Source organism: Schistocerca nitens, chromosome 2, assembly GCF_023898315.1.
Source record: "Schistocerca nitens isolate TAMUIC-IGC-003100 chromosome 2, iqSchNite1.1, whole genome shotgun sequence".
Taxonomy (NCBI): Eukaryota; Metazoa; Arthropoda; class Insecta; order Orthoptera; family Acrididae; genus Schistocerca; species Schistocerca nitens.
In genome coordinates, this window is record NC_064615.1 from 812,698,898 (window position 1) to 812,717,647 (window position 18,750).

At 40.6% G+C, this 18,750-nt stretch overlaps 1 long non-coding RNA gene across 1 annotated transcript in view; it reads right to left on the reverse strand.

Annotated features, from left to right (window-relative positions):
* Positions 1 to 18,750, reverse strand: part of LOC126237075 (uncharacterized) — a 143,173-nt gene that overhangs the window by 72,814 nt on the left and 51,609 nt on the right. Inside the window, exons 2-3 of the long non-coding RNA XR_007545026.1 lie at positions 5,892 to 6,122; positions 4,401 to 4,457 (exon numbers count right to left, since the gene is read on the reverse strand). This is a non-coding gene — a long non-coding RNA (uncharacterized LOC126237075). The remainder of the gene's footprint in view (positions 1 to 4,400; positions 4,458 to 5,891; positions 6,123 to 18,750) is intronic.

Consider the following 18,750-nt stretch of genomic DNA (forward strand, 5'->3'; position numbering starts at 1 on the left):
ACATTGGGCATGTAGTGAAGGAAACTGAGGAGAAATTTGGGAAATGAATGAAAGTTCAGGAAGAAGAAATAAGAACATTGTGTGATACTGATGACAATGTAATTCTGTCAGAGACATCGAAGAACTTGGAAGAGCAGTTGAATGGAGTGGATAATCCTTTAAAAAGATATTAAAGGCAAACACCAACAAAATTAAAACACAGGTAATGGAGCATAGTCAAAATATGTCTGGCTGTTCTGGGGAAGTGGATCAGAAAATGATATACTAAAAGTATGAGGGCATTCTGAAAAGTAATTCCCCTGAATTTTTTATGTGGAAACTCTCAAATCTTTTAAAATGTAACAAATGTTATTAACAATCCACATATTTATTCTTCACATCTACATATTTATTTCTCAACACATTCACCCTTGGGAATGAATGCATTTCTCCCAAAAAAGAAACCAGTTTGTTGATATTGTCACTGTAGAGTGTTTTACTTTGATAGAGCCACGACCTCACCTCTACTTGCACCCCTTCATCACTTTCTAAGTGATGTCTTCAAAGGGCATTCTTCAGTTTTTGGAAAAATATGAAAATTGGATGGGGACAAGTCAGGATTGAAGGGATAATGATCAATGATGATGAATCTAGGGTGTTGGATTATTGCAGATGTTGCAGCACTCATGTATGATCTGGCTTTGGCAGGCAGAAGGAGAGGATATTCCACATGTGGATGAACTCTGTGAATTTGGAACTCCATTACAAAATGCTGTTTATCGCACACTGACATGTTAGGTTAAAGACTGCCATATTACACACTACAATTTGGAGCCCTCTAATGGAGAGGGCTGTGTTAATAACATTTGTTTTATTTAAAAAAAGCTTTAAAAGTATTCACATAATAAATTCAGAGGCACTGCTTTTCAGCATGCCCTCATAGTAGATGAGATTTGCTATTTGGGAAGCAAAATAACTGACAATGTCCAAAATACAGAGAATATAGAATGATCACTGGGTTTAGGAAGAAAATTATTTCTTAAAAGGAGGAACTGTTTAACATATAATACAAAATTTAGTGTTAGAAAGTACTTTTAGCTGGACTGTAGCCTTTTACAGCAATGAAATATGGATAATAAGTAGTCCAGACAAGAAGAGAACAGAATCTTTTAAAATGTGGCGCTACAGATTACATGTAAGACCAAATAACTAATGAAGAAGTACAAATTTGGAAAAAACAACGAAATTTATGGCATAACTAGATTAAAAGAAGAGATCGGTTCATGGGACACGTCCTGAGGTTTGAAGGAGTCATCAGTTTGGTAATAGAGGAAGTGTGAGTAAAACATGTAGAGAGTGATGGAGGGATGAATACAGAAAGCAGATTCAAATGGATGTAGGTTGCAGTAGTTACTCAGAGATGAAGTGATTTGCATAAGAATATTAGCACGGAGAGCTGCAAAAAACAGTCCTCTGATGGAAGGCCACAACAACAATGCTCATTAATAAGAAGATACTCAAATTAATCAATACAGTTATAACCAAAACGTGTGTTATGAGTAAAGTAATGGGCTAGACTTACTACGATTCACACTGAGCCACTTTCATTCTGTTCACTGATAGCCACACTGAATTTTGGTCACAATCAACCCCCATTTTTCTATAGGGACTTGCATGGATTCTCCAGGTTAGGCTGGTTGGTTGGTTTGGGGGAAGGGACCAGACCACGAGGTCATCAGTCCCACTGGATGAGGGAGGGATGGGGAAGGAAGTCTGCCATGTCCTTTCAAAGGAAACACCCCAGCATTTGCCTACAGCAATTTAGGGAAATCATGGAAAACCTAAATCAGGATGACCGGACACGGGTTTAAACCATCGTCCTCTCCAATGTGAGTAAAGTGTGCTAGCCACTGCGCCACCTCACTCAGTGGTTCTCCAGATTACTGCCATATTTTAGTAACAGTGTCACTTCTTTTTTTCCCTTCGTAATTAAGATACTGTGCAAAAACTAAAAAGAAAAAAAAATCCTGAATCATAATATTCCATATTCCGTGTTCATTCGCTCTGTGTTGGCACGGTCTATCTACAATCCATTGGTGCAGCAATGCTGATAAGAATGTGTTATTTATGCGCTTGGAACACATACACACACACACACACACACACACACACACACACACTTTGTAATACATATAAAAAATGTGGAATTTTTCAGTGAATTGCTCGCTTACTTTCATAAGTTTACATGTGTTTTAGGAAAACTAACAAGGATAAACTCGATTGTGAAACTTAAATTAACTGGAAAATGTTGAAATGGAGAAAACGAACTCACCTTACGAATTTCACATGTGAACAGGGTACAAAATTAGTAACATTAAGAAAGGTTCTAAAAATGGATCTTTTTTGTCAAAAATGTTCCTGAAGCTGGCAATTTAAGCAACAACTAAGACGAGGGAAAGAAAATTTTGTTTGATGATAATATTTATATGAGAGAAATGCAGGAAACTTATCTTTGGTGTGTCCCTCAAGCGGAGTTAAATCTGACAATCCTGGTGGGAAACTTGATGACCTCTCTCTACAAATTCATCATTGAGATAAAATTTGATTCAAGGACCACCGGGCCACCATGGAAAGTATGCCCATCATCCATCTTGCTAAAACTGTATTGATAATCATGTTGCTTGTAGGATATCTTCTTGCAATGCTGCCAATTTGTGTTGCAATACTTCAGATTACTGCTCACTATTTAACTGTTGGAACCGCGTGCCTGCTATGGTCGCAGGTTCGAATCCTGTCTCGGATATGGATGTGTGTGATGTCCTTAGGTTAGTTAGGTTTAAGTAGTTCTAAGTTCTAGGGGACTGAGGACCACAGATGTTAAGTCCCATAGTGCTCAGAGCCATTTTGAACCATTTGAACCATTTAACTGTTAATTTTAAAAATAATGTTCATTACTTGACCACTGATGAGCTCATGCCAGATATTTTAGCACCAGGCATTACTGACATAACTAGTGAGGGTTTTGTTCTAAGCAATGGTAAGCTTTATCAATATTTACCTTCCTACTGAATCTGAAAGTGTTCTCATCAGTCCACAGGTAAAGGGTGTGAAGCCTAGATTTTGGTTTGAAACCAGTTACAGCTAGTTATTTTAATACAGAAATTGTGTTTACTTAATTACTAATGAATATGAAAATATGTAGAGACAAAATGACTGGCCAGTACTTAAGAATATAACATTCCAGTACTGTTGAAAGATAGCTTTCAGAACTATTAGTTCTTTCCTCAGTAGGGAACGAGGGATAGATTGGAGAACACGATAAAGGAGTGACAGGTTACACAGACCCCAGAATGAAAGGGCCTCACCTGTTGTGAGGACGAGGGGAAATGATAATGAAGGGGGAGATGTCAGAGAGTAGAAGATCAAACATAGAATACTGGTAAAGCACTGTACCAGTCTCAGTACAAAGGCAATATAAACAAAGAATGTGAAATAAAAATTGATAAATGAAAAGAAATGAGAAGCCTAAAGTACAACTGAAAACTGGAGAGGAGAAGGAGGAAACAAAGGTAGAGGGGGAGGAGGTGGTAATTTAGATAAAAAAAGGATCAAATGAATTAACTGAATAAATAAAACACATAATAATAAAAAAGGTCTCAACAAACAAATAAGTTGATTGAAAAAAATTTCAGTTTACTGGTGATCCAAAAGCCTCTGGGCAAGATGCAGAATCTAATATAAATTATTTAGCAGATACTGTAGTGAATAATGTGAGTCTGGGCTTACAATAGAACAGACTGTCTCAGATGAAAGAAAGTGACATTTAGTTATTGTAGGACCAAATAATCAAGGAAGTTGCACATTTTAAATTCTTTTGGTGACGCCAGGTGAAAAGTTTTCTTGAAAACATTGTATTCAAAATCTTGTGGAGGAAATGAGTGCTTCTGTTTTCACTACAGAATATCCAACACCATTATTGAAACTGAAAGAATGAAAACTTATTTATCTTTAATTATTTTAGCTCTGTTACGTCATGTAATATCATATTTTACAGCAATTCTGAACATTCACAAAAAATATTCTTAGCCCAGGAAACAGCAAGCAATGTTAGTTTCTGAACAAAAAGGATTCAGCTTCTTCCATCAAGTTCAAAACCTAATTTGGGACAAGGGAATCCCTCTGAGGGTTGAGCAGACCATGTATAAAACCTGCCAATCGTGGTATATAACCTGGAGATGTGAGTCATAAGTAAGAGAGAAGAGAGTGAAATACAAGCATGTGAAACGAAGTTTCTTAGGTGGTGGTGATGATGATGTTGATGATGATGATGATGATGATGATGATGATGAGTATGCATTCATTTAAGTGGAACTGCAACATTCACTCACTGAATTCAAAAAACAAAGAACATGAGCACTTACATTCCTCCTTAAGCATGCAGGAACCATTTTCAGCAGTTTTCCAGCAGGTGGATACACCTGAAATTTTCAAATTCTTTCTTTTAGCACACTCATATCATTCTATACAAAAATTCCCCACAGTAATTCAGATATTTTTGCTGTATTTGTTAGTTATTTGTATGTGACATCATTTTACTATTGTATATGTTTGTTTTAACTTTCATCAATCTGTAAATTTTGTATGTAGTGAATTGTTCCGACAGTGACCATTTTTGTCTCAGATGGTCCCTAGGAAACTGAGTACAAAATAAAATGATATTACTAGTGATGGTACAACTGAGTTTTCACAAATATGTGCAAGGAAACTGACCATAGCCTGGTATTAGTGTTAAAGTGCAGAAACTCTAAAAAATTATGACCATTCCAGTTCTTCTAGACCAAAGTTTTTTTCTGTTGTGCAGTTGATACTGAACAACCATGACATATCTCTCAGGTTCACAAGTGCTACACTGTTTGAATTTCAAGAAAAGAAACTAGTCAGCAGTGGTTAATGGAATTTCCAGCTCTAAGGTGATGCAGAAAGTCTCTTAAAGGAGAGCTTGCAGATTTATAACCACAATATAATGATTAGACTATTATTGCTTAGTTATATATAAACTCGACTGTTCCAATAACTAATAGGTTCAGTTTTCTTCATATATCCTCAAACTGGCTTGTTAATACTGCAGACGCCAACACAGAATAACAATAATTTACTCCTTCAGCACATATATGTAGGAAGTTTACTCTTGATGAGCTACCTGCACTGTACCAATGTGTTCATGTTAGTTTGGTACATGTTTCACACTGAGTGAGTTGTGGCATTTCAATTAGATAACAGTAGTATAAATGCATAAATAATCACATGTTGTGGCTAATCCTGTGAGTTATGAGTCAACTTAATTAAAATAGTTGAATTTGAGCTAATTATTTTGTAACAATTTCATTGTTTACTTATCTGAAACTATATTTTGCTGTTTTTCAAACATTTTATATTTCATTTTCCTGGGTAGCCTCGACTGTCTATGCTCGCAAATTTTATTTCAGTTCCATAAGCACCTCTGCTTATTAGTGCAGCTGAATGTAGAATTTTTTAATATTTAACCTTTGAAGGCAGCAAATAAACACATCATGAAAGAATGCTTTCATTTAAATAAATTGTGGACATGAGTCATTTTTCTTCTTGAGTTTGTCTGTAGTTTTAAAGGATCACTCCACGCAGCTCTAGTAACAGTGCCTCAGTAACAAGAGAAACAAGCTAATGTAGATGAAATGTATATTTATCAAATGTTTTTTGTATGTATATCCAATTTTCAAATAAGTCAGGATGTGCCCCAAGAATTAAGAATGCTCTCAGTTACATCCATGGAATAAATTTTGTGTGGTTAAGCTTTTCAGTGCATTAATGCTCTAGAACTGAGTGAAAATGATGGAATATAATATGAAAGTTTATTTTCAAAATAACATACTTACTGAAGGCCGTAGTTGACACAATATGGCAAGATTATCCTTATAGGCTTTTCATAGGCATTGTAATTCCACAGTTTACATGGGCCTGAATCCTGGAAGTTTTTGCAGTTGATTGAAAAGGAGATCCACCTGTCTTCGTTGTTCTTCATTGTGCACAAGTTGCCGCACACGAGTATGAAGTGGTTCTTGCTTCTGTGACATTTCAAACTGTCCTGTTTCAACAACTGTCTCACACTGTAACATAAATTATGAAAACTTAATGAGTGAAAACTGCCAGTACCTTAACAATTTTACTACATTTATTATATAGTCAGAGCTATCAGCAAAAATTTCATATGAGAGATGAAAGGAATAGAGTTCCTTTTTTCACTTTTTTGATATCAGTTGCAGGTGCAGAATATTACAGACAGATGTAGTACAAAACCTCTATATAGTTGCATTTATGTCTTAAGTCTGTAGCTATGAAATAGCATCCTACCCTTTCTCAGAAAATTGGGTTCTTGTAGTACAGAAAGTAGTATTATAAACATAGTAAAAATATGAAGAACTCCCTCAGTGAAGGTTATATATCACATTTTTGGCAAACATTGAGTTTTTACTGAAATAAAGTGATATGGTACCTCACATGAGACGTGCTACCATAGCAACAAGTGTCTTTTTTCTGTTTTTACATTAAGCTATTTGTATTGTAAAACTGACTGTCCTGAAAGAACATTGTATATTAAAGATAACAGTGGATGTTGCTGATGTAAGTTTCACTCCAAAGGATATCGTATTGTTAAATAAAAGCATTAAAAAGGACAATAGACCCATCAAACTTGAAGCAGAATGTCAAGAAAAGTCTGAAGAACAGTGGAAAACAATATATTTCTACAACTGGTAAAACTGTGACTGAAAAAAATATGAAACACTGTACATGCAATAATGTTGTATATCATTATAATGTAAAATTGTACACAAGAATTTGTTTGGTCTGGCCATTGGTTTAGGCAAACCAACAGTAGAACAATGATACTTTTGTGCAACTATCTTGTTTTGACAGGACATTTTACTACAGTGGAGCAAAAATTTATCGTTTTGGGGTATGGGAATGGGATACGATTATTGGTCGAATGCAATAACTATCCCCATTAAATTCCACATAGAGATAGAGATATATTTCGTAGTTAGTCATAAACATGTACGCAGCTTGAGATACAGAACAGAACTGAAAACTAACAAGGAGGCTCAGCAGAGCAATAAGAGTCCAAAGATGGGTGTTAATCGTGGTCGATGCCACACAGCCCCCCCCCCCCCCCCCCCCCCCACAGTACAGAGTACCACCTGTGAGGCTTGAGTGGAGGTCATGTGGGCATCAACATCAGTAGTAGTCGTGCAAGGCGGCAGGCATATGACCGGGATTTCCATCTCGGTCAAGGCGGAGTGATCAACGGCGGGTCCACCTTGTAGTCAGTCAACCAGCGGGGGTGGACGATGCATCGGCTGGTTCGAGAGCAGGCATGTGGAATGGCCTGCGGTGTGGTGCAGGCATGCCCACCCCAAATGCAGATCGATCTGTCCAAGTAGATGAACGCTCGTATTTCTGATGGGTGGCACTCACGGGGGAGGGACAGGCTATGCACTACACTGACATTTAGCTGCCCATTGGATGGCGTGGCTGCGGTTTCTGTTAGGAGCATGAGCACACGGTCGTTGAAGGTGACGATCGACACGTCATCCATGCAGGTTGGTGGCATGTTGCAGCACAGGTTGAATGTGGGAGAGTGAGTCTCCACAGTCGGTGAAGTGGTGGTGAAACCCGCACATGGGGTGGATGGCGACATGCCTGGAAAACCTGCGAACAGTGATGATGAATCATGGGTTGGAGAAAACAGTGCCATGGGATGAGACAAAGTATTTTCAGGCTCCGCAGCGGAAAATTTGTCAGGAGGGTCCTAATGAGACTGCAGAGTGGCGTTGGAGTCCATGAAAGCAGGTTTGAGGACGATCTTTAACCATAATGTCGAACATTGTCTTGCCCCACCGGATTACTTTAAAGGGGCCAAGGTAGGGTGATTGCAGGGGTTGTCTAGAGGAATCGTCCCTGAGTATAACATGGGAGCAAGTGTTGAGTGTGGTTGGCATGTAAGTGTCCGGCGGGAAATGGCTGAAAGGTGGGTGTAGCAGGGCATGTTTGAAGTGAGTGTGCATGCGACTAATGAAATCTGGGGAGAGGGGAAAATCCTTGGGTGCTTGAGGCAGGATAAGTTCTCCTGGTAGCACTGGGTTCTCCCCAAAAACGAATTCAGAGATTGTTCCCTGTAAGTCTGGTTTAAAGGTCAAATGGAGACTGAGTAACACCCATGGAAGTGCCTCAGACCAGGGGCAGTCATGGCACCTGAGGGCAGTTTTGAGGTTGCAGTGTCACCATTCAACTAACCCGTTGCTTTGCGGGTAGTAGGCTGTTGTATGATTTTTTTTAAATGCTGCAGATGTTACATAAAATGGTGAACAGGGCAGACTCAAACTGCTGACCTTGGTTGGTGGTGGTGGTGGTGGTCGGGCAACCGAACCTGGCAATCCATAAGGAGACGAAACCACTGGCCACGGTTTCAGTGGTGATGTTGTGTAAAGGAACAGCTTCCACCCAGTGAGACAAACAGTCGATTGTGGAAAGAATATATCTGTGGCCCTCCAACGGTAGTAGTGGACCAATAAAGTCAATATGTACATGGCGAAATCTTCCTTGCGCAATGTCGAACTTGTCTAGTGGAGAGGAAGTGTAGCAGCCGATTCTGTTGAGTTGACAGGAGACACAGCTGTGTGCCCGGGTTTGACAGTTCTGTTTAATATTTTTCCAAATGAAACACTTGGATACAAACTGTGAGGTGGCGCGGACGCCAGGGTGAGTGAGGTTGTGCAAGGTGTCGAAGGCTTGCCGGATCAATGTGGGCGGGAGCAATGGCTGCAGGGTGCCGGTAGAAGAATCACACCACACCTCATCCAAAATGCAGAGGAACTTGGCTTTGGGAAACACAAGAGATGTTTGAGGATCTGTGAGGAGAGCTTGAGATTCCTCGTCAGAAGCCTGGAGAGTGGCCTGGTTGGATAAGTCGATGATGTGTGAGGCAGTAATGATCTGCAAGAAAAAATCAACAGGGATGTCTTCTGTGCCTTTGACGTAGCGAACATCTGTTGTGAATTGAGAGACTAAATCAAAGAGGCGTAAATGCCAAGGGGGTGGGTCCTCGGGAGGGTGGCAGAAAGCGTCCGCTAGTGGTTTGTGATCAGTAAAGATGAAGAAAGAATGGCCCTCCACGTTGGGGCGAAAGTGTCTGACGGCTTCGTAGACTGCCAGAAGTTCCCTATCAAAAGCAAAATATTTCTTCTGAGCTGTTGACAGTTCTTTAGAGAAGAAATGAAGGGGAGAAACCTTGTCGCCTTTGCATTGCTGTAGTACTGTCCCCACGATGATGATGTTGCTGGTGCCCGTAGTGATGAACAACTCAGCTGACGGGTCAGGATGGGCGAGTGTCACGGCGTGAGCTAAGGAAGTTTTTAGAGCCTTGAAGGGCTCCATCATAGGTTCAGTCCAGTGAACTAGTTTAAGGCCTGAAGTCTGTTTGCCCGACAGTGAGTCTGTCAGCAGGGCCTGCATAGTGGCGGCAGAAGACAGATGCCAACGGTAGTTCTACACTGGGTAATTGTCCATGATGGTAGGAGCTTTTAAACGTTTGTAGTCGCCACACATTCAGGAAGAACCATGATGAGGTGAATCGGTGAAGACCAGTTGCTGTCCGACGGTTGCAGGATACCTGCCTCCAAAAATTTGTTAATTTGCTGCAGGGCCGCATGCAACTTAATGGGGTTAGGGCGTCTAACCTTGTGCGTAATAGGAGGGCTGGCGGTGGTAACTATCTTGTGTGTCATTCCGTCAGTGACAGAAGAAACTGAGAACTACACATGAGACTGAGCAACGTCCTGACATGAAGTTTTTGGACAAGTGGGGTGCGACGAGGCATAACTGTTAGCATGACTGGGAAAAGGCAGCACGAAAGTCACATGCCTATTACGTGAGCGCGTGCTTGTTTGGAGAGGTCAGCTGTGCACACAGCGTGGAGCGGGTTGGGACGTGCAGTGACTGTTGTCAGCCTTGCCTTGGGTAACAGGCATGGGCGAGAGAGGCGTTGGCGTCGCACGGGGAAAAGTGATGGCCGCTGAGTCACATGGCTGGCGCACGAGAGAGGGGGAATGTTTATCAACATGCGGGGCGGCTGCCTGCATGGCGAGCATGGTCATATCATGCGCGCTACTGTCATTAGAAGCACTGTTTGAAACACATGGCACTGAATGTGGCGAGCGTGTTGGGGGTGCAGTGTTAACCAGATGCAATCGTAACATGCAGTTAATGTTTTTGGACTAAAGTGCATGAGAAACATGATTAGGTGGTGGCAGTGTGGACTTCAGTTTCAGCAGCGAGGTATGAGCTGTGACAAGCTTGTTGTAAGTGTGTGCTATTTGTTGTTTCAGCTCATCATTTTCCCAGCGGAGTTGTGACGCTGAGTCGTATTCTGACAGTAGGTTAGTGACGCAGGTCACAATGTCACCCGTGAGGGCAGAGCACTCAGGTACTAACTCAGATGTTGCAAGAGAAACAGAACATGGAACATAAGTGCTGGAGCACAGTATCTGAGTGTTAGTGGGATGATGTAGCACTGAGACCTGAACCATGTTTGGAGAGAGTTTGTAATGTCACAAAAAATCCATACCGAGAATTGGTTCATCGATGTTGGCAACATAGAAAGTCCACGGAAAACACAGAGAAGGAGATAGGTGCACCATAACTTTGACAGAGTCTGAGGTTTGTAACGTTCATGCGTTGACAGCTCACAGAAGTGACCTCGTCAGTGAAAAGGCAGGAGGAGCCAACGATGTGGGTATGATAGACACTTCAGCACCTGTGTCAACTAGGAAGATGAGCCGTGACAAAATGTCGGTCACGTATAAACGACCGCTCGGCTGGGTGGACGATTGGATGGAGTGCAATGTGTGAGGATGCCTGTGAGGTTCCCCGCAGGACTTGGTATGTTCTAGATCCTGCAGTCGGCGTTTGGGTGCTGGCAATGTAATCGACACTTCTTGGCATCATCGCCAAAAATCTTGTGGTACGAACAATATGAATGAGCCGGATGTGGGATGTAGTGGTGGTGGTGACTGCAGCAGTGGAGGGGGATTGTCCTCATTGATTTGTTCTGGGATGTATACTGCCACGTATGGTGTGTGGTCGATTCTTGAGTGCTTGGATGGAGGAGAGAGTGAGTGGATACTGCCAGGCAGTGTAGACAGCGTGGAGGTGGAGTGAGCTCTGCCTCCCGCAGACGGCCGGTAAACAGGGACAGTTGTGCCAAGCAGTGGTGAGTGGTGTGCTGGTTGGTGTTATCGTAGCAGTGCATACGGCTGCAATGCAAAGATGAGAGCCAATTGACTCAAAGGAGTGTGGCAGCAGTTGAATCTGTAGGTCGGTAGGTAACTTGGTGGACCATACCACCCACAGAGTAACATCCCGGCATTGTATGTTCACTCACAAGTAATTGAAGCCGGCACCAGAGTTGTGACGGAGTTTGATTCCCTAGGTGCTCCTCATACAAGATCTTGATGATTAATTCTTGTGGTGAGCAAGTGAGTCGGTCCAATATTGTTTTCTTTGCAAACTTGTAGTTCAGTGGATGCAGTGGAGAGAGGAGTAGATCACAAATTAAGTCCGAGTGATCATGGAGGTGCGTGATGAGACACAAGAATTTAGAGTTGTCGTTGGACACATGATGTAACTCGAACAGATGCTCCACAAGCACAAACCCTGATAAAGGTTGTCCTCGTATAAAGGGGGCAGCTTTGGCAGTCGGCCAGGGGGGGGGGGGGAGGGGGGGGACGAAGGCAGCTTCGGTGTATCTTCAAAGTCCTACTGGTCTGTGGTAGGAGGGGCCATACTGCAGCCTGGCACCATAGGCGTTGGTCTGTTATTGGCAAGCACGACCGAAGCAACAGCGGGTTGCATTGTCCTTGACATGTCACGAAAACACAACGGGGCTGGCACGGTTAGTACCATGGGAATGAGCAGTTGTGCAACACGTATGGAGGTCCCATAAGCTGGACTGGAGGTTAGAGGTACAGATTTAAAATTGTCCACCTCAGAAATGACGCAGAAGGCCAGATCGGCAGACGCAGGTGGTACTGTGGGAGAGGGGAGTGGCTGAATGGTTGGAATTGGGGCCCCCCGTGCATGTGGGGAGGGGGGGGTAGGGGGGGTTGGTACTTCATGCGACAACAGTGTGAGTTTTTTGTGCACATCGTGAACACACCCTGTGTGGTTGGACTATAAATTACTGGTGAAACTTGCTGACAATCACATTGTTGCGGTAAAACGTTCCTGGAAGGCGAAGCGCCATAAGATGTGCTCGAGCCCTTGTGGTCGAAAAACTGAGCAACAGGTCTGGTTGGTGAGCAAGGGGAATTTGGTGCATGAAAATGTCAATCATTAGCTTGTAAGTGAAGCAAAACTGGAAAAGGTTGATAGCGGTTGATAGCATGTGTGTTTTGCACAAATGGTGGCATTGCACACAGCATGACTGTTACCAATGTTGCGACCCATTGAGAGTCAAAGTACGTGTGTAATTGTAGATCACTTTGAACATTACACAATCGATCGGTAGTTACACAGTTCTGAAAATTATCCACTTCACATTTTACATGTTGGCGAGCACTGTCTGGTGACACAAAACCTGAGTCCATTGTTTGAGCTAACAGTGTAGCACTCGACCATAGTAGAACAACAAAGTCTGACGTCAACTTGGTTGGAGATCATGAATCACTGTTGTGTAGTGGAGAGCCAGCCGTTGGCGAAGGATTGGAGTGGCCTGGTTGTCATAGATGGGCCTCCAAATCTTTGAACAAAGCTTTGGGTGAGGTTGCCATAGCGGTGTGTGCATAACCTGTTGATTTACAACACCCGGCGTGGAAGTCGCAGAAGCCGTAGAAACTTCGGGGTCACCAGTATGGGAACGGGACATGATTATCGGTCGAATGCAATAACTATCCCCATTAAATTCCACATAGAGATATATTTGGTAGTTAGTCATAAATATGTACACAGCTTGAGATACAGAAAAGAACTGAAAACTAACATGGAGGCTCGGCAGAGCAATAAGAGTCCAAAAATGGTGTTAATCATGGTCAATATGACCTATTGACGCCACAGGGGCATAGATTTCTGCCTTTGGACTGTACTTTTGCAAATAATTGGGCAAAAAAGATGGTTAATGATTGTTATGATTACCTACAAATTGAATATGTAATATCTCTAGCTTGTTTAAACACACATTTCATTATAAAATAAATGGATACACAATAGATACAACAAAATAAAGTACAGATTTCTCATCCTTCTTTTGGGTCTGGAGTTTGGATGATCTCTGGCTAAGTTAGAAGTATGCTCTTCTGTTGACCGTTGTGTCAGCTTAGGAATTCTAGTATATTATTACTTTTTACAGGAAATATAGAATTGTTTTTATGTAATGAAGATGAGCACCTGTTGTTACTACATCTCCATTCTCAAAAGGAGCATCCAGCTATTCTTAACAGTCAATATGATTTTCCATATTATGTATTGGGTGGTTAAGTCTTTATTTTTCCTGCATTATTATTGCTATTCAGTTTTATTTTATATACAAGACATTATGCTGCTGTACAATCTATCATGGCTATAATTTTATTAATTCATTTCATCATCACTCAACAGTCTATAAACAGAAGAAAAATTAACAGAAATATGACCAGCATTGGTCATTTCAGTAAAAAAGTATTTGTATATTATTGACTTAAAACACACAGTATGAAAATGGGAAAATAAAAGAAGGAAGAAAATGAAACTTTTACTGGCTTGTTTACATTTTATAACTATGTTGACAATACTGAATAGCTTAAAATTTTTGTTTCATCTTGTAGTGAGAACACACTTTCATTGCCCCTTTATATGACAGGCCTCATAATGAGAACACACTCTTGTTGCTCTGTCATATGACAGTTTTTGTGCTTAAAGACTTATGCTAATATTTATGATTTGGATAAGTTATGTTCTACAGTTTACAACAATAGTTTTACAAATAGTATCTTTATAGAGCCAGAGAAGATTATGATTAATATTGAGGAAACACATTAGAACTGCATGAGTGTATGAGTATCTTTACTGAGTAGAGAAATGTAAAGAGTGAAGGACAACTTTTAGGTATGGTCATAGACATAAAACCTGGCTACTGGGTGGCTGCCACAGAAATTAAGTCAGAGTCATTCACTTAAGGCTGGTAATATCACTGGCCACCCCTCAGAATTTTCAGTCTGATCATATACACGATCTGGAAACACTGCAGGATGCAGAGGTGTATGGAGGAAGTGCTTTCATCTTTTGCAATCCGCTATAGATCTGTATTTGCTCATGGTCTAGTGATACATGTTGCACAATTTAGATATGAAGTCGGGAGTCTGAGACCCCTTGATGCATTATTCTTTTAAATCATATGTCTGGTGTTTGTCAAAGTTCCATTTGATGAAAATTCAAAGATAATTTCCTTCAGTATCTAACACACAAGTTATAGCAAAAACTTCAGAAGCAATTCCACCAAAGAGCTTGATGCTCTGTCGAGAACAGAACAGTTCACACTCGAGAGTTTCCTTGCCATACGGTGGCCAGCAGTCACCATCTACCAGCGATACGTCACCCGCCACCTAATGTGAGGCCATCTGTCCAGCTGAATGCACCACAGTGCTGTGATTGTATTATCAACTGTCATTTTCGTATTTTCAGTTCTAGTATCTATTTTGCAGTTACATATGAGGTTTTGCATACTTGAAACTAATGGCCATTTAAATGTCATGTGACATTTGCATTCTATAGGCAAGTTTCACAGTCTGGAGTAGGAGTACTGAATGCTTCCAACACAAAGCAACGAAAGTCAACTGGATGACTATTGCTGCATTTTTGTGTGAATGTTACCAATTCACTCACTGAAAATTCCTATGCAATATTGTTACTAGTGATGGGTTATGTTAACTTCTTAAGAAGAAATCAGTGTTTGAGCCCTAACAAAAGACATATACTCAAGCAAAGTAAATCTGAAAACAATATTTCAAAAAGGGTGTAGCAGTAGTACTAGTAGTAGCTTTATTCATCCATAGATCTCTTTTTACAAGGATATAGGACATGTCAAAGTATTTACAAATTTAGAGCAATTTAAAATAAGCAAATTCATACACACATATATTTACAGACTTGTAGTTAGAGACAATCATTAGATTTACTCCTGGTATACAATACTTTTTTTACAAATAACTTATAAATAAAGTGATCCCACACTGTTCACTCATATCTCACTATCAGTCACTACACACACTATACACGCATTGTTTCATAATATGCCACTCACTACACACACACACACACACACACACACACACACACACACACACACACACACACACACTGATGATCTCTGGGCCATTTTCTGTACCACAACTTCCCATTTGCTATCCTGAAAAGCTGAGTCAGCATCCCTCCATAATGAGTGAGATGTTGAGCTCTGAAAGAGGAAGAGGTGTTAGTATTGTGCTATGCACAGTTTGGGGGCAATGATTCCTAGAAAGGAAAAAAAGAAGGAAAAAACATAAAGTGAAGGTGTCATGTGGAATGTTGGATATTTTATAATCATTATTATTATCATTATTATTTATTTGTATAACATTTTTTATCCAACCCCTACTCTGTTTTAGCTAAGTAATCCTTCAATGTATAAAATGTATTGCATAACAGGTACTTCTTAGCTGCCTTTTTAATTAAGTGTATTTTTGCAATTTCTTTCATCTCTTTTGGTAACTTACTGTACAGTTTTATTCCTTGGTAGAAAATGCTGTTTTGAGTTTTATGTTTATTTTTTCTTGGTAAATGTAACTTGAGTCTATCTCTTGTTGCATGGTCATGGACAGGGCTATTTATGCAGTAATTACCAATGTTATTTTTAATGTGTACAACTGACTGGTAAATGTATTCACATTGAGCAGTTAAAATCCCCAGTGCTCTGAACAGATCTTTACAATGAGCTTGACTAGTATTTTTGGTTATTAGTCTTATGGCTCTTTTCTGGAGTTTGAAAATTGTGTTCATAATTTGGGCATTTGTTCCCCAAAAAAGAATGCCATAGCTAAGAATTGAGTGTACATATGAATAATATGTAACTAAAAGACATTGCATGTTACACACTGATGATAGGATTGTAAGGGCATAACATGCTGATGATATTCGGTTTGCAAGTACCTTTGTGTGTTCACACCACTTCAACTGAGAATCAATACTCATTCCTAGAAATTTTGCATTTGTTACATAGACTATAGAGGTGCCATCTACATTTAATTTAGCATTGTCATTTTTCCTCTTCAAATTGAAATTCATGGCATTAGTTTTCTTTATGTTCAATGTCATTTTATTACTTATTGACCAATTGTAAACTTCCTAGAGAGTTTCATTTGCTTTCTCGGCAAGGAGTTCACTTGTTTTCTCAGTGACTATAATATTGCTGTCATCAGCGAAGAGGATTTTTTCACCATGAGCAATTACTAACGATATTTGCCACCAACTGAACACCACAGAAGGTCCCCCCGATACGCCACATGGCTTAATGTGATCAAATTGTAGCACGCAAGACCGCAGTACAAGAACTGTTAGACAACCAGTATAGTCCACCTATTCAACAGTAATTAGTCCTCACTGATCCACTTAGTTCCCAAGAAAGTTGTTTCATTAAGTTTGTGAGGTGACTACCAACAACTGAACACCAAGATAATCTTAGATAACTATCCCATACCACATACAGTGGCGGTCAAAATAATAGAGCCACCTGGCAATGGTTTGGAATAAAGTGCACATTTATTACTAGACATGTTTGAACTATGATGGAAACCATTACAACCGAGTCACATTGTACTATAGTCAGTTATATAGATAACACAACACAAAATAATCAGTAATAATCAATAATATTCAAAAGAATACCAGACCACAGGGTCAAAAAAATAGAGCCAATTGAAACAAATATATTGTACTTGATCTCAGTCTTATGAAACGTACAGGAACAGTCTTTTTTGCATAGGACTGCATTAGTACTTCGTGGGGTAACCCTTATTTTTGAGGATTGCCCTGCACCTCTTACCCATAGAGTCTACTAAACGCCTGCATTTGTCACTACTGATCGCATACCAGGCTCTCTGGATTTCTTCCCACAGTTTTTCTGAAGATGTAGCTTTTGAGCGGTCAATTCTCTTGTCTAAGATCTCCCATAAGTTCTCAATGGGTGATGCGTCAGGGGACTGAGGTGGCCACTCTAATACTTCGATATTGTGCTCTTGAACAAACTGCCTTATGATCCTTGCAGTATGCTTTGGATCGTTATCGTGCTGAAATTTCCATTTCAGCGGCATTTCCTCTTCAGCATAAGGCAGCATCACATTTGCCAAGATGTCTTTGTACATTTCTGCGTTCATTATGCCGTTGATACGGTGTATTGGACCAATGCCGTACCACGAAAAACATCCCCATACCATAACACTTCCGCCACCGTATTTCACAGTTTTTAAAGTGTACTTGGGATTAAATTCCTGGTTTGGTGGGCGGCGCACATAGACTTTTCCGTCTGAGGCAAACCTATTAAACTTGGATTCATCGGACCAAAGGATGTTCCTCCACCAAGTATTAGGTTTTTGTTCATTTCTCCGGGCAAAGGCTAACCTTTTCCGAACATTAGCTTGTGAAACATGTGGCTTCTTTCTTGCAATGCGCCCATTCAATTTTGCAGATCTCAGTCGTCTTTGAATCGTTGAGGTTGATGGTTGAACATCATGTTCATCGCTAAACAAAATGGCTTTCAGTCGTGGTGTTGACAAAAATGGGTCTTTCTTCACTTCCCTAGTGATGAGTCTGTCTACGCGAGGAGTAGTTACACGAGGTCGCCCCCTGTTCTCCACCTGCGGCTTTGTTTGTTTTGACCGTCTCATGGCGTTCTGGACTCGTTTTCGCGAAACGTGCAAGACATTGGCTATTTTATTCATGGACATCCCACTTTTGAACATCCGGAACATTACTATACGCTCATCTTCACTGGTATGCTTTGCTCTGCCCATCTAGACGAATGTAAACAAAACCACACGTCAATTTACATACAAAACAACTGCATAAAAATCAATTTAAAGGCACATGTGTAAAGCGGCTCTATTATTTTGACCCATAAGATTCTTACCTTTATGCCTCTTTTCACACGTCTAGCTCAAACGCTTGCTTTTGGACGACTAAAGATAGCAGCAACGTCTTCCCTGATGTTGTCTACAAGGGACTGACAACACGGCACTCGTGGCGATTTCGCGAACTAATAGATATCCTAGTTCTTAATCTCGTCAATAGAGGTGGCTCTATTATTTCGACCGCCACTGTATATGGGATTTTGCCCTACAGCTCTATGGTGTGTGGGTTTTCAGTGTGATACAGTGCTGGAAAGTGTACCACCAGGTCCCAATGTATTGGGAAAACATCCTCAAGACTGCAATAATTACCTCTGTTTGGACTATGAGTACTGCTACATGCCGTACTGCCTAAGAAACGCTGCTCAGACCTGTCAACATTTTATCGATTCCATAATATTTTCACCACCATACTGTTATGCGTATCTGGACAATATTCTCATTTTGTCAACTATCTCTGAGGAGCATGGACAATATCTGTCAGGAAACCTTAATATACTCATCGAGGATGGGGTTGCCCTCAGCGACATTAAATTGCAGTAGCGAGCTG